Here is a 14,232-nt window from a genome sequence, read left to right as displayed (position 1 = left end):
GCCGCGTCCGAGCCGAACTCCGCCGCCGCGCCGCAACCACCGCCGCCGCATCCGCCGCCGCCGAGACCGCATCGTCGCCGACTCGGTCTCCAACCTCCGCCCGCCCTAGCCGGTCGCCGCCACCCTATAAATCCCGAGTCGCCGCGCGCCGTCGCTCGCTTTCCATCGTCGCTCGAGTCGCCGCCGCGCTGCCGCCGTTCGTCGCCACCGCGCAATCTCGTCGCCCGTCGCCGGTCGTCTCCGCTCTGTTGCGTCACCACCTCCGTCCCTCTGTCGTCGACTTGTTGCCGCTCTCGCCGTCACCAGGGAGCCTCCTCGGCGCCGCGCGTTCCCTCGTCGCCCGGCCGCCGCCGCGTCTCGCCCGTCGCTGCCGCCGATCGATCTCCACCGCCACCACCGATCTCCCGCACCCGCCCGCGTCGCCACCTTCGCCTCGGTCTCGCCGACCCGTCCGCGCCCTCGCCGCCGCCGGTGAGCCACCGCACCCTCCTCCCCTCTTTCTCCCCCTTTCCGGCCGACCGCCGCCGAGTCGCGTGCCGTCGCCGGACGAGGCCGAAGCCCGCCGCTCCCGTCGGCCACCGTGGTCGTCGTCGCCTCCGCGTCGCCGACGTCTGGCCGCCGTCTCTTGCGCCCGCGCGTGCCGCGCTGCCGCCGCTCGCCAGCCGCCGTCTCTTGCGCCCGTGCGTCGCCGCCCCGGCCGTCGTTGCCGTCGCGCCGTCACCGCTCGCCGGTCGTCGCCGTCGCGCCGTCGCCGTCGCCGTGCGCCGCCGCCGCCGCGTCGCCCGCCGCTCCCGCCGGTCGCCGCCGTCCGCCGAGCCGCGCGTTCGGTCCCCAGCTCTCTGTTCCCTCTCGCTGACGAGTGGGTCCCACTCGTTAGTCACTTCCCGCGCCCGCTCTCTCTCTCTCCTCCCGGGTCCCGCATGTCAGTCTCTCCCTTCCCCCTCTCTCTCACCGACAGGTGGTCCCCACCTGTCAGCCGTCAGCTTCCTCTCTCCTCGCTGACGTCAGCAGCCCCATTAATTGCGCAATAATTGATTTAGGACTTTTCTGTTCAGTTAAAAAACCGAGAAAACTTCTAAAATTCATAAGTAATTCATCTAGTCTCCGTTTAGGTCCATTCAAATTTCATTAAATTCATAAAATTATCAAGAATCCATTAAAAATAGTTTCTTTTGCTGTTTTAGTAGAGTTTGTGCCTGTTTTATTTATTTTTGTGCTTTGTCGCTTAGATTCGGACCCCGCCGAAGAGCCGGTTTACTTCGAGATTGTCGCCGAAGTTCCCCAAGGGCCAGAGCAAGGCAAGTGACACTCATCCTTGAACATATTGAACCCATTATTGCAAATTCCCCGCTTTATTATTTCAAATATGCATTGTTTTAATTAAAGTACTTACTTTATGCTATTTTCGGGTAAACCTTATTATTATGCCGTTGTTTATCCAACTTTATTCGTTGCTGGACCAGGGGTAACTTGATTAGAGTCAGGCCTAGGTTAATGCTTAGCCATGCTTAGAACAAATAGCTCATGGGATCACATATAATTATGCTTAGTTCTGTTTAGCTGAGATAATGATTCACTACCCGGTTCGGGTTAATGTCAACTAAAATATTGATAATCGCACCCATGGCGATTAAGGACCGGTTCACGGGAAACCCTGGAAGTCATTAAGTGCTAACCACATGCCGAAATGGGTAAGGTGGGATTTGGAGCATGACTTCGAACTATTTGACGTACCCAGGCAAGGGTAGGCGTGATGGAGTATGGACGGGCAATCGTGGTGTAACAAAAGCTTCTCCTGCTTCCGGATCTACCAAGGCACAAGAGGGGACTGCCCGACTTGGTGTAAAGGAGGGGGTGAAACCTGAAGTGTGGTACGATTAAATAGGGAGGGTTGTGTAACGGGTCCTATCACGGTCTCCTTTCCGGTATACCATGGTGGTATGTCGGCGCACGTTCAAGTGTAGTGGAGTCGTGTCTTGTGGGTACAGTAGTACACCTCTGATCAGAGTATAAACTATTCGAATAGCCGTGCCCACGGTTAAGGGCGAACTCCCAGCTTCACTGTGATTAGTGAACCCTAATAACTTGAATAAATTGGTTATCACTCGGGACTACTGCAACGTGGTGTAACGTTGAGTAGTGGTTGGGCCTGTTGCAACGTGGTGTAACGTTGGACAGTGTTGTGGTACTTTACAACTGCTCATTTTTATTTATGCTTTACTGTATTTAAATTACCTTTATTCTTTCAATCTCTGTTATTTATTTAAACTGCCGCTTTACTGCAACTAACCCTAGCCTGTCCTTGTTAATCCCTATGCATCATTTATTTTTCCCCCTTGTCCGTGTTACTTGTTGAGTACGGTGGTTTGTACTCAGCCTTGCTTAACTTTCCCAACCCAGAGCTAGAAGCAGAGTCCGATGGAGGTGCCTCTCAGGAGTGAGCTGTTCCGCCGTCGAAGTGTTGCCTGTGGACTGGAGCCGTACCCGCTGGAGCTAGTCTATCCCTTTGTTTTTCTTTCCGCTGCATTTCCGCTAGAATAAGTGTAATTTTCAGTTGTTTCTAAGAACGATGGTTATGTAATCAACATTGTCTTTTTGTGTACCCTGGCTGGTCCTGGACAGGGATTTAATACACAATTAAGTTCAGAAATTCGTGTGAGGAATTTCTGGGCGTGACAGGGAGATCCATCGTTGTCGATGTTGTCGTTGTCGCGATGGCCGTTGCGACTGTTCACCATCTACAGGAGCGGGAGGGAACATGAAGAGAAAGAATAAAAAGACAGCTAAATGAAAAGGGGCTTTATTTAATTGTCTGACTTAAGAAACACACTTAAAATCCACACGACTCCTGGAGGTACAACCATAACCCCACTACTTCTATGGCGCACCAGTAGCCCCAAGTGAAGCAAACCTAACACACCAAAAGCTAACACACAACGACTAAGGAAAACACAAACTAATGGTGGCAGGGGCAGGTTCTTCCTCATCTTGTGAGCAGCTCCTGGAGTTCTTGGGGATGCTGGGCTTGTCCTCGCTAGAGACGGACCCGCTGTTGTTAGCAACTAACTTGGTTCCATTGGGGTCAACGATAGCGCCGCTGGGAGAGACGCTATACTCTGGCACTGGGGTCAGTGAAGTCGGCACCATCTGCATCAGGGTCACGATTGAGACGGGGCGCCAGGGAAGGATTGAACTCTAGGGGGCGCTCATGTCCGCTTCCTTACCGTGGTGCAAACATTTGTACCTCCGAGCTCCGGGAGTCCTTGCAGTCTGGCGATTTCTTTCTTCAATTGGTCAACCTCATTCTGAAGGCAGGCGATCTTCATGAGTTTGTGCTTGTTCAAGGACTTGGTTGCTTCATGGAGATCACGATGCATCCTGTCGAGGCCTTGCACCAGTTTACACATCCTACCAAAGGTAGGGTCTTGCTCACTCCGGGCAGACCGGAACACACTGACCATGGAGTTGGGTCCATGACCAGGGTGATACCGATAGGCCGAGTGATGGAACGTCAGGTCGTGTCTGGCCCTGAGCGTTGCCATCATGCTATAGACGGCCTCCTGACAAGCATGATCATGTGAGCCTCTAGCTCCTTCCACTTCCAAGTTAGGAAGGCAGCCGGGAATCCTGTGCAGCTCCAACCTGACGCGGTGGGGAAAGTCGCCACTGAGAGGGTGGACCGTGGTATATTTCGGTTCGTAAGGGTAGCCTCCTGTGAAGGACACCCTTGTTAGCTCTACCACGAATCCATCCATTCCATGTCCATGGTGAATTGCAGGGTGATCGGCCATCTAAAGAACAGCAAGGATTAAGAATCAATGGATGCAGAATTTTGTTTCACAACAAATAAATCATAAGAGAAACAAAGTAAATAATGTTTTACACGTAAATTAATTTACTCACACTTTCCAATCAAATAGCTTTGACTTTTAACAACACACACCTCTTAAAGGCACCCACTTGTTTTTCAAAACAATTCTAACTTTTAAAACTGATGCACAAACATGAAAAGCAGAGGGCTCTTAGGGTTTTTATTGGGCTGATCCTACGGTCAAAGGTGGCTCTGATAACAACTTGTCACGCCCAGAAATTCCTTACACAAATTTTTGAACTTAATTGTGTATTAAAATCTCTATCTAGGACCAGCTAGGGTACATAAAAAGACAACGTTGATTACATAACCATTCGTTCTTAGAAACAACTGAAAATAATATTTAATCTAATGAAAATGCAGCGGAAAAGATAATGTAGACTAGACCCAGCAGGATGGCTCCAGTCCACAGGAAACACTTCGACGACGGAACAGCTCACTCTTGGGAGTCGCCTCCATCGTATTCAACATCTAGCTCTAAAGGGGGAAAAATTACGCAAGGCTGAGTACAAACCACCGTACTCAACAAGTAGCATGGAAAAGAGGGTAATAAATGATGCAAGGGATCATCAAGGGTTGGCTAGGGTTAGTTGTAACAAAGCAGCATTTCATAAATAACAGAGATTAAACTGAATAAAGGTAATTAAATAAATAAATAACAGTTGTAAAATTACCACATCACTATCCAACGTTACGCCATGTTGCGACAGGACCAACCACTACTCAACGCTACATCACTATCCAAGTGAAAGCCAGTTTACTCAAGTCATTAAAGATTCAACTAATCACAGTGAATCTGGGAATCCGCCCATGACCGTGGGCACGGCTATTCGAATAGATTATACTCTGACCAGAGGTGTACTACTGTACCCACAATACATGACTCCACTGCACTTGAACATGCGCCGACATGCCACCATGACATACCGGAAAGCAGATCGTGATAGGACTCATCACATAACCCTCCCTATTCAATCGCACCGCACTTCAAGTGTCATCCCCTCCGTTACACTAAGTCAGGTAGTCCCCTCTTGTGCCTTGGTAAATCCAGAAGCAGTAGAGGCCATCGTTACACCACGATGTCCCGTCCATACTCTATCACGCTCACCCTTGTCTTGGTATGTCAAATAGTTCAAAGTCATGCTTCAAATCCCACCTTACCTATTTCGGCATGTGGTTAGCACTAAATTACTTCCAGGGTTTCCCGTAAACCGATCCTTAATCACCATGGGTGCGACTCTCAAAACCATGCACCCACAGCCCACTAGTAGAGTGGTAACCTAGGCCTAACTCTACTCAAGTTACCCCTGGTATAGCACAAATAAAGATGGATAAACAACGGCATAATAATAGGTTACCCGTAAAATAAATACAATAAATATTTTAAGTAAAACAATGCATGTTTGAATAAATAACGCAAAGAATTTGCAATAGTAGGTTCAGTATGATCAAAGATGAGTGTCACTTGCCTTGCTCTGGTCCTTGGGGTACTTCGGCGATGATCTCGAAGTAAACCGGTGCTTCGGCTAGGTCCGAATCTAAGCAACAAAGCACAAAAATAAATAAACAGGCACAAACTCTACTAAAACAGCAAGAGAAAGTTTTTTTTATGGATTCTTGACAATGTTATGAATTTAATGAAATTTGAATGGACTTAAACAGAAACTGGATGAATTAGTTATGAATTTTAGAAGTTTTCTAGGTTTTTTTAACTAAACAGAATGTCCTAAATCAATTATTGTGCAATAAAGTGAGGCACTGATGTCAGCGAGGAGACAGGAGGGGTGGCTGATAGGTGGGGGCTACCAGTCGGCGGGTGAGGGAGAGAGGTAAGGGACTGACAGAGGGGTCCCACGGGAAAGAGAGAGGGGAGAGAGGGGAGGCTTTCGGGCCCACCCGGCGGTGAGAGGGGAGATAAAGGGAGGAGCCTGACCAGTGGGGACCACTGGTCGGTGACCCGGGGCAGAGAGGGGGGAGGGGGGCGACGCCCGAACACGGGAGAGCAGAGCGGGCACTCGGCCGATGGCTCCCTGCGGCGGTAGTGGCGGCGACGACCGGCACGACGTTGACGGCGCGTAATGGAGACGACGATGAGGGCCGCGGCGCACGACGGGGAAGGGCGACAAGGCAAGAATGGCGGCGGCGGCCGAACAGCGGAGGAGAGGTGGCGGCGCACGGGGAAAAGCGTGGGCCGGCTAGGGCGGACTCGGACTTGCTCCGACGAGGGCGGGACGACGAGGCGGATGTGTCGGCAGCAGGGCGGTGCAACGGCGGCGAGCGACGGCACGCGCGCGTGGCGGCGGCGCACCGGCCGGTGACGGCGGCCAAAGGGAAAAACGAGGTGGGGGACGGCGACGAGGGCGGCGGAGAGTCAGGATGGGGCGGAGGTGACGACGTGGGTGGGCGGCGTCGTCCAGCCCCCAGCGGCGAGATCGGATGCGGCGGTGACGTGGTTGGGCGCAGCGGCGGCTTCGGATGGAGGAAATAAACGATGGCAGCGCGTGGGGGATGGGGATTTATTGGGACCTTGGTGCCGGCTAGGGTGGGGCGGTGGTTGCGGATTTGGTTGTGGCCCTGGGTGAGGAAGGCGGCAACAAACGCGACGGCGGCGGCGACGGCGTTCTGCTCAGGCATGGTGGCGGCTGGGATCGGTTTGGCCGGGGAGGGGGGATAGACTTCGTCGGGGAGACGCAGGCGCGCATGTGGCCGACTACCTAGGCCAAGCAGACGACAGGCCTAGGCGGGGAGAGGAGGGCGCGGGGAGGAGAGGGGGAAGCTAGGCCGAGCGGCTTGCGGGCCGGCTCGAGAGGAGGAGGAAGGGAGGGAAAGGGAAGGAGGTTTGGGCTGCGGCTCAAATTCGAAAAAAAGGAAAAGGAGAAAAAAAAGTGATGAAAAGGAGGAAAAAAGAAAGGAAAAGGAGAAAAAGAAAAGGCCTCACTTTTTGGTAAATTTTAAATTAATATTTGGGGCAACATTTTATGTTTTGCAATTTGAGTTTTAATCCCGTTAATGATTTGTAAACCTTGCTTTAATTAAATTGGTTCCTTTAGAGGGATTTTTCCTGAGTTAATTAAGCCAATTGTTAATTAATTTTTTACGAATTAAGGCTTAGGATAAATCTTGGGTGTGACACGTGCGCTTGTGCGCATTTAATGCGGCACAGACGCATGCCCATCATAAGAGTAGTGAGGCATGCTAGGCGCCCTCCCATCATAATAAATGCATTGGTTGGGTGCTGGCGCCACATCTGACATGGGGTGGGCCCCGCGATAGGTGATTCGAGCGCTCAAGGGGTCAGGGGTCGGCCCGACCCCTCCCGTGTCCATCCATGGAACCACCTTCTGGGCCCGACCTCCTAGAAATAAATGGTTATTTATTTATGAAATAAATTAAATCATATGTGTTTAAATATTCAGCATAGCTTGCTAATAGGCAATTAGTGGGCTTGTCACTTTGAAATGTTGCTTTGAACGTAGTTTGCAATCAGTGTAACTCCTCCGTACCAAGGAACTCTACGTCCAGCGGTCAGGCCCCATTCGGACATATATATTGTCACACATGGAGTTTCTATCCTAAGCCTAAATTGTAAAAGAAATTGGTAATCAATAATCGACTTAATTTTCTAAGGAAAAACCCCTCAAAAAGAGTTAATTTAATGAAATCAAAGTTTGCAAATCATTAACGAAATTTAAGTTCAATTTATAGAGTATAAAATTTCCCTCCAAAAATTAATTTAAAATCTGGCAAAAATTGAGGCTTGCCTTTTTCCTCTTTTTTTCTCCTTCCTTTTCTTTATTTTTTTTGAATTGGACCGCAGCCCAATTCCCTCTCTCCTCCTGGACCGGCCACAGCCGTGCGGCCTAGCTCCTCCTCTTTCCCCCGCGCGTGCCCTCCTCCTCCCGGTCGGGCCGCCTTGGCCCAGATCCTCCCTCGCCCACGCCATCCCAAAGTACATTTCCCCCCCCCCTCGCGCGCTGGCCGAGTCCACCTCAGACCCAACTCCCTCGTGCCGCCGCCATCCCGAGCCGTGTGTCGCCATACCCCTTCGCTGCCCGCGCTGTCTTCACGCGTCGTGCATCGCCACCTCCGCCTCTGTCGTCGCTGTGCGCCACCGGTGTTGCCGCGTCGGTCGTTGCTGCCGCTGGTCGCTGACACCGCCGTCGCTAGGCTCCGTCAGCCTAACCACCCCTCTGACCGGCGGGCCCCGCCCATCGGCATCCCTCCCCGCCCCCTCTCTCCTTCCCGTGGGCCCGCCTGTCATCCCCTATTCCCCTCCCTCTCTCACCGACAGAAGGACCCCACCTGTCAGCCAGCCGCCCCCACTGTCCTCGCTGATGTCAGTGCCTCCATTAATTGCGCAATAAATCATTAAGGTTTTTTTGTTTAGTTTAAAAACATAGTTAAACTTCCAAACTTTATAACTAATACATGTGACCTCCGTTTAAGTCCATTAAAATTTCATTAAAGTCAAAAAATTGCCAAGAATCTACTAAAAATACTTTCTTGTGCTATTTTAGTAGAGTTTACGTCTGTTTTATTTATTTGTATGCTTTATCACTTAGATTCGAAGCCCGTCGACGCGCCAATTTACTTCGAAATCATCGCTGAAGTACCCCAGGGAGCGGTACAAGGCAAGTGGCATTCATCTTTGGTCATATTGAACCTATTATTGCAAAATCCCTGCTTTATTTATTCAAACATGCATTGTTTTCATTAAAGTATTTACTGTATTTATTTTACGGGTAACCTATTATTAAGCCGTTGATTATCCATCTTTATTCGTGTTATTACTGAAAGTGCATCTAGTCCCTAAACGAAGTTTTGGATGATTAAGGACAATGCTAGACAAGCATGTGTGCGCTAACGAGTTGTGATTGTAGAGAAGATAAGGGATCAATTCAATTGAATGATTACGTAATCAAATTTGAAGCATGTATGTCCCAAAGCGACTTTTCTACGAAGTTAAAGGCGTTCGACGACATAATTTCTTTTCCTTTTTGAGTCGTAGGAACTCTGTACTATTAAGAGGGGTCACTGGAATCTCTGTGTGCATCCAAGAGTCGTCAGTGTCGAGTATAGTTGTTTTGGAGGCTTGTCCTGTTCCTGTGAAGCAAGGACAAGACGGTTCGGGCCCCTGGCCAGACAGTCCGGTAGCCGGACAATCCAAACCTTGGTCCGGCCCCTCTCCCAACTTGAGTTGTTAAATGTCGACCGGACAGTCCAGCCCCCTAGCCAGACACTTCGGTTAGGTTTCTTTTCCAACGGTTAAGTGACGTCTGCCAGCCTATATAAGGCTCCCTTTAGATCTAACCGTTGGTGAGACTTTCTGTTCGAATTCACTGGTTGCTAGGGTAAGTTTAGCACCTCTCTAGCCTCCCCACTAACCCAAAACACTTCCTAGAGAGATTAATCATTGGACCATCTCTTAGGGAGAGTATTTAGTCTAGTGAGTAATTGAGTGTTCCTTCTTGAGCGTTGATGGATGCATGCGGAGTCAAGGTGATCTATTACTCTTGGAGATTGATCTCCTAGACAGATAGGCGTCGCCCGTGAGCCTCCGATTCTTGTGGATCGCCCGGAGCAAGTTTGTGAAGGCTATTGCCGAACCTCCGCAAGGAAATAGCTAAGATTGTAGTGGATTCTTATACTTCTTCATAGAGGGCTGCAGGGTAGAGCGGATTGCAACCTAGGGCTGGGCAAGCCACCTTGATCTTGACCTTGGTGGTCGATCGAAGGTGTGAATCCAGAGGCTCGTGTTGGCCTTGTGGGAGGAAGCCAAGAGAGAGAAATGATCAAGAGAGATCCCGCTTGTTGGAGCGCCTCAATGGAGAGTAGGATCGAAAGATTCGAAGTTCGGGATAAATCTCTCGTCTCTTCGTTCTTGTGATTTATGTGTCCTTGCTGTTCATGTGATCTTTCTGCATTCATATTCTACACACGATCACTTCACGTTCCTAGGAACTTCACTGAAAAAGGAGACTGTCAAGTCTTATGTTTCACTGACCGGATGGTCCAGTGTTCTAACCTAGCCTTCCCGGCCAGAGCTCTCGGCCCAACTCGAGAGTGCCGATCGGATGGTCCGGCCCCTACCGACCACTGCTATTTCGAAGAATTTTTCAGGACACCTATTTACCCCCTCTGGGCTGTCTCCCTAGGACTTCAATTGGTATCAGAGTCTATTCTTCTGAAAAGGCTTAAAAGCTTAGAAGTGATCCAAGATGGGAGACAAGATTAGCGACGTTTCTAACAACAATCATGAAGATGTAGAAGGTGGAGAAGGCGCTACCAAAAGGGGAGCTACTATTGAGTTTGACTACTCAAAACTCAATACTTCTTCTTCGAACATATCTTTCTCTTCTGGCCGTGCTACTCACTTTGATGACACTCACTATGGGGCATGGAAGCACAAAATGAGACTCCATCTAATCTCTTTGCATCGAAGTGTTTGGAAAGTTGTGTGCACAGGTGTAAAAGACATGCCGGATGATGAAGAAGATCTCACTCCAGCACAAGAGCTCCTCATCCACCGCAATGCTCAAGCGGGAAGTGTGATCCTCAACTCCTTGAGCTTGGAGGAATTCAACAAGGTCGATCAACTTGATGAAGCCAAGGAGATTTGGGGCACTCTCCGAGTGGCGCATGAAGGATCAAAAGGGGTTCGAGAATCAAAATCAAACTTCTAGAAGGGAAGCTTAGAAGGTTTGTCATGGAAGATAACGAAACTCCTCAAGAGATGTATGACCAGATGATGGTCATTGTGAACAAGGTCTGTGGCTTGGAAGTGAGGATATGATGGATCATGTGGTGGTGAAGCGCTTACTCCGGATCATCTCACCAAGGAAGCCTAACTTGGTGACATTGATCTATGATTCAAGCGATTTCAAGAGGATGACTCCTAGTGATGTGCTCTCAAGAATCATATCATATGAGCTCTTGGAGGAAGAAGTCAGGAAAGTCAAGAAATACGGTAGTAACGCTGCTCAAGCCAAGAACAAGGAGGTGACGTTCAAGGTGAAGAGGGGTAGGTCCAAGATTCAAGAGGAGAGCTCAAGTGACTCGGAGAGCAAAGATGAACTCGCTCTCTTGGTCCACAAGTTTAAGAGGTTTCTTCGCAAGAGGAGCCATGGAAGAAAAGATGAAGATCGATCCCAGTGTCAATCCAAGAAAGCTTGCTATGAGTGCAAGGAATTTGGGCACTTCATAGTGGATTGCCCCAAGCTTGCCTAAAACAAGGAGAACAAGCCCAATTACTTCAAGAAAAGGCCCGGAAGGGCGCACATTGGGGAAGAATGGTTCTCAAGTAATGATGATGACAAGAAAGAAGATGAGACTAAAGCAAGTGGTTCCAAGGGAGGAGGCGTAGCCACCATGGATATCTCTTCGTCAAGCACGGAGCAGCTCTTCCCAAACTTGAGTGACGACGACAACGACCACACGCTGTTGTGCCTCATGGCGCAAGGGCGCTAGGTATTTCTTGACCCTCAGCATAGTGTTGATTCTAGTGATGATGATGATGTAGACCATAATGATGATGATGCTATGCTTAGAAATTTTAGCAATCCCGCTTTCATTCATATTTCCAAACTCATGAAATTGCTAGAAGAGAAGGAAAGTTCGCTTGAGAGGCAAGAGGATCTACTTATTCAAGACATGATGAAAAGTTACTCTCTTGAAAAGGTCCTTGCTGAAAAAGATGAGCAAAAGGATGATTTGTCTAAGGAACTCGTGCTAGAAAATCAAACCATAACCAATCTTAAGGATGTCAATGGAATTCTTGAGGAAACTATTGTGTCCATGAATTTGGCACAATGGTCTTGAGAATGAAGTTGACAATCTTAAGCGCAACCTCTCCAACTCTAAGGACAACATAATAGTCAATATCATCCTTGATTGTGAGAAATGTAAAACTATTGACTTAAGTGTTATTGAGCCTAACAATGCAGCTCTCAAGGAGTTTAAGAAGGAGAATGAGAGGTTGGTGACCTTGGTAAAGTTTGGATGCATTCAAACTTACCAGTCGAAGGATGCCCTCTTCAAGACGATCACTTCTTATCACAAGAAGGATAAGAGGGGTCTTGGGTTTTCCCCCGATTCAAATGCAAGCTCAAAAAGGGCCATCATCAATGGTAAACCATGCCTTGGATTTGTGAAGGAAGGGGAGTCAATTGCTGAAGAGGAAGATAAAATCAGCACTATGGACAGACAGTCTGGACATGGTCGGACAGTCCTGCCTGAGCCCTCTGTTCAATAGAGAAGTCAGACCGGACGGTCTGGTCCGGTCCGGCCCCTCTATCCTATAGAGAGGGCAGACCAGGCAGTCTGGTCTGGGTCGGCTAGTCCGACTAGACTTCTCGGTCTAGCAGGGTTTTGTTAACTTGCCCTACTAAATATAAAAAACTTTCTGTTCCATTACACATAGATAAAATAGACATAAACTTTACACATAGATAAAATATTTCTTATCATAAACTTTATGCATAGGTATTCATAAACTTTACACAAATAAAATATTGTGTTCATATACTTTGTACAACATCCTCATGTGCTGCTTTGAAAAGAGAACTCAATCATGTGCAACAACCATCCCTTGGATGTCCTCCTAGCACTACACTCCTCATGTGCTGCTTTGGATCTACCACCGAGGCAGAATCAAGTTGAGTCGATCTATATTGACAAATCGAACGAAGAATTCGCGAGGATTTGTTCAAGAACCTATCACTACTTCAACCAAGAGTAGATTAAAGCAACAACAAGCCTTAGATGGACCGTCGACCAGCTATTCAGGAGATTGAACCAAATCGAGACAGACATGTTCTAGCCGATCGATGGGTTAATAAAGACAAACTTCCTTCCGAAGCTGACAAATCTCACGCTGAGAGCTTGCTCTATCGAAAAGGTTGGCAATGTGCCAAAAATCTATTGGATGAACCGATTGTTGTCTTTACAAAGCTACGGGATACCCTATTTATATCCGAGAAATTAAATAACATAACCGGATACGGATCCGTATTAGCAACTAACCTATTACACATGGACTCTAATTAGATATAAAATCCTAAACAAACTCTAGGTTACAGATAAACCTAAGTTACACGGACTCTGATTTGTTCCGAACCTATATCTAACCATCTGGGTTATATCCGAGAAATTAAATAACATAACCGGATACGGATCCGTATTAGCAACTAACCTATTACACATGGACTCTAATTAGATATAAAATCCTAAACAAACTCTAGGTTACAGATAAACCTAAGTTACACGGACTCTGATTTGTTCCGAACCTATATCTAACCATCTGGGCCCAACCAGACTCCAATCTTTATCCGATTTAGACTCTATCAGCTGAATCAGACTCCAATCTAGGCCTTATCACGCATTTGTAGGATCGAAACAGAGTAAAATACACCTACTAGAGGGGGGGTGAATGATAGGTATATCAAAAACCCAAATCTTTTAGTGAAAATAAAAGATTACCTTTACAAACAACCTTACCAAAGCCTTTGGTCGCACTGCGTTTATACCAACGGTCAGACCAACGTAAAGTGACCGGTCAGACTGCTCGCATATCTTCGGTCAGACCATAGGTATGTCACCGGTCAGACCAGCCGCTTGCCTTCGGTTGGACCGTCGGGATCCTGAAAAAACACTGATCGACAACACTTGAAGATGTGGATAGAATCTCTTGACTTTTTTTGATCAACTAGTGCTTACAGAGTGCACAAAAAGCACTCCCAACAAAAACTTTCGATCTAATATCAAAATTTAATCTAAACCCTAATTTTCTCTCACAAAAGGCACTCAAAAACTCATCGGGGCATACCCCTCCGTACATATTTATAACCTTGATGTGGTTGTGCAAAGCCCACATATCTAGCACGAATTAGGACTCCCAATCTCGTGGGAAGCATTTCCTTATCCGTAACCAACATATCTTTATCTCTAAAGCAACAAATCTTGTCAAATTCGGACTCTAACCGAATTCAACTTCATATCTCATATACACACAATATCTTCATTGTATGTCATATGAAATTTTCACCAACCACGTGCATTGATCTTTAGCCTAAGTACCCACATGATATCTGACCATCCAAACGTCACCTTATCTCCAAGTTGACTCATGATCCATCATCGGCGATACTCTCCCGAGGCATGAAGACACCTACACATGAATCAAACAAAGAAACCATGATCCGAGACCAAGCTATCTCCAACTTGACTCATTGTTACCAAAACAACATAGAAACCATCTAGAAGTCAAATCCACAAAGAACAAATCCGAAACCGAAAAGATCATCCAAATCTGAAATTGTCGGGTCTGACCTGCTGGTCTGACTGCCCACATACCTGTGGTCTGA

This window comes from Oryza brachyantha, chromosome 10, assembly GCF_000231095.2.
Source record: "Oryza brachyantha chromosome 10, ObraRS2, whole genome shotgun sequence".
In the NCBI taxonomy this organism is placed as follows: domain Eukaryota; kingdom Viridiplantae; phylum Streptophyta; class Magnoliopsida; order Poales; family Poaceae; genus Oryza; species Oryza brachyantha.
This window is presented reverse-complemented; position numbering follows the sequence as displayed.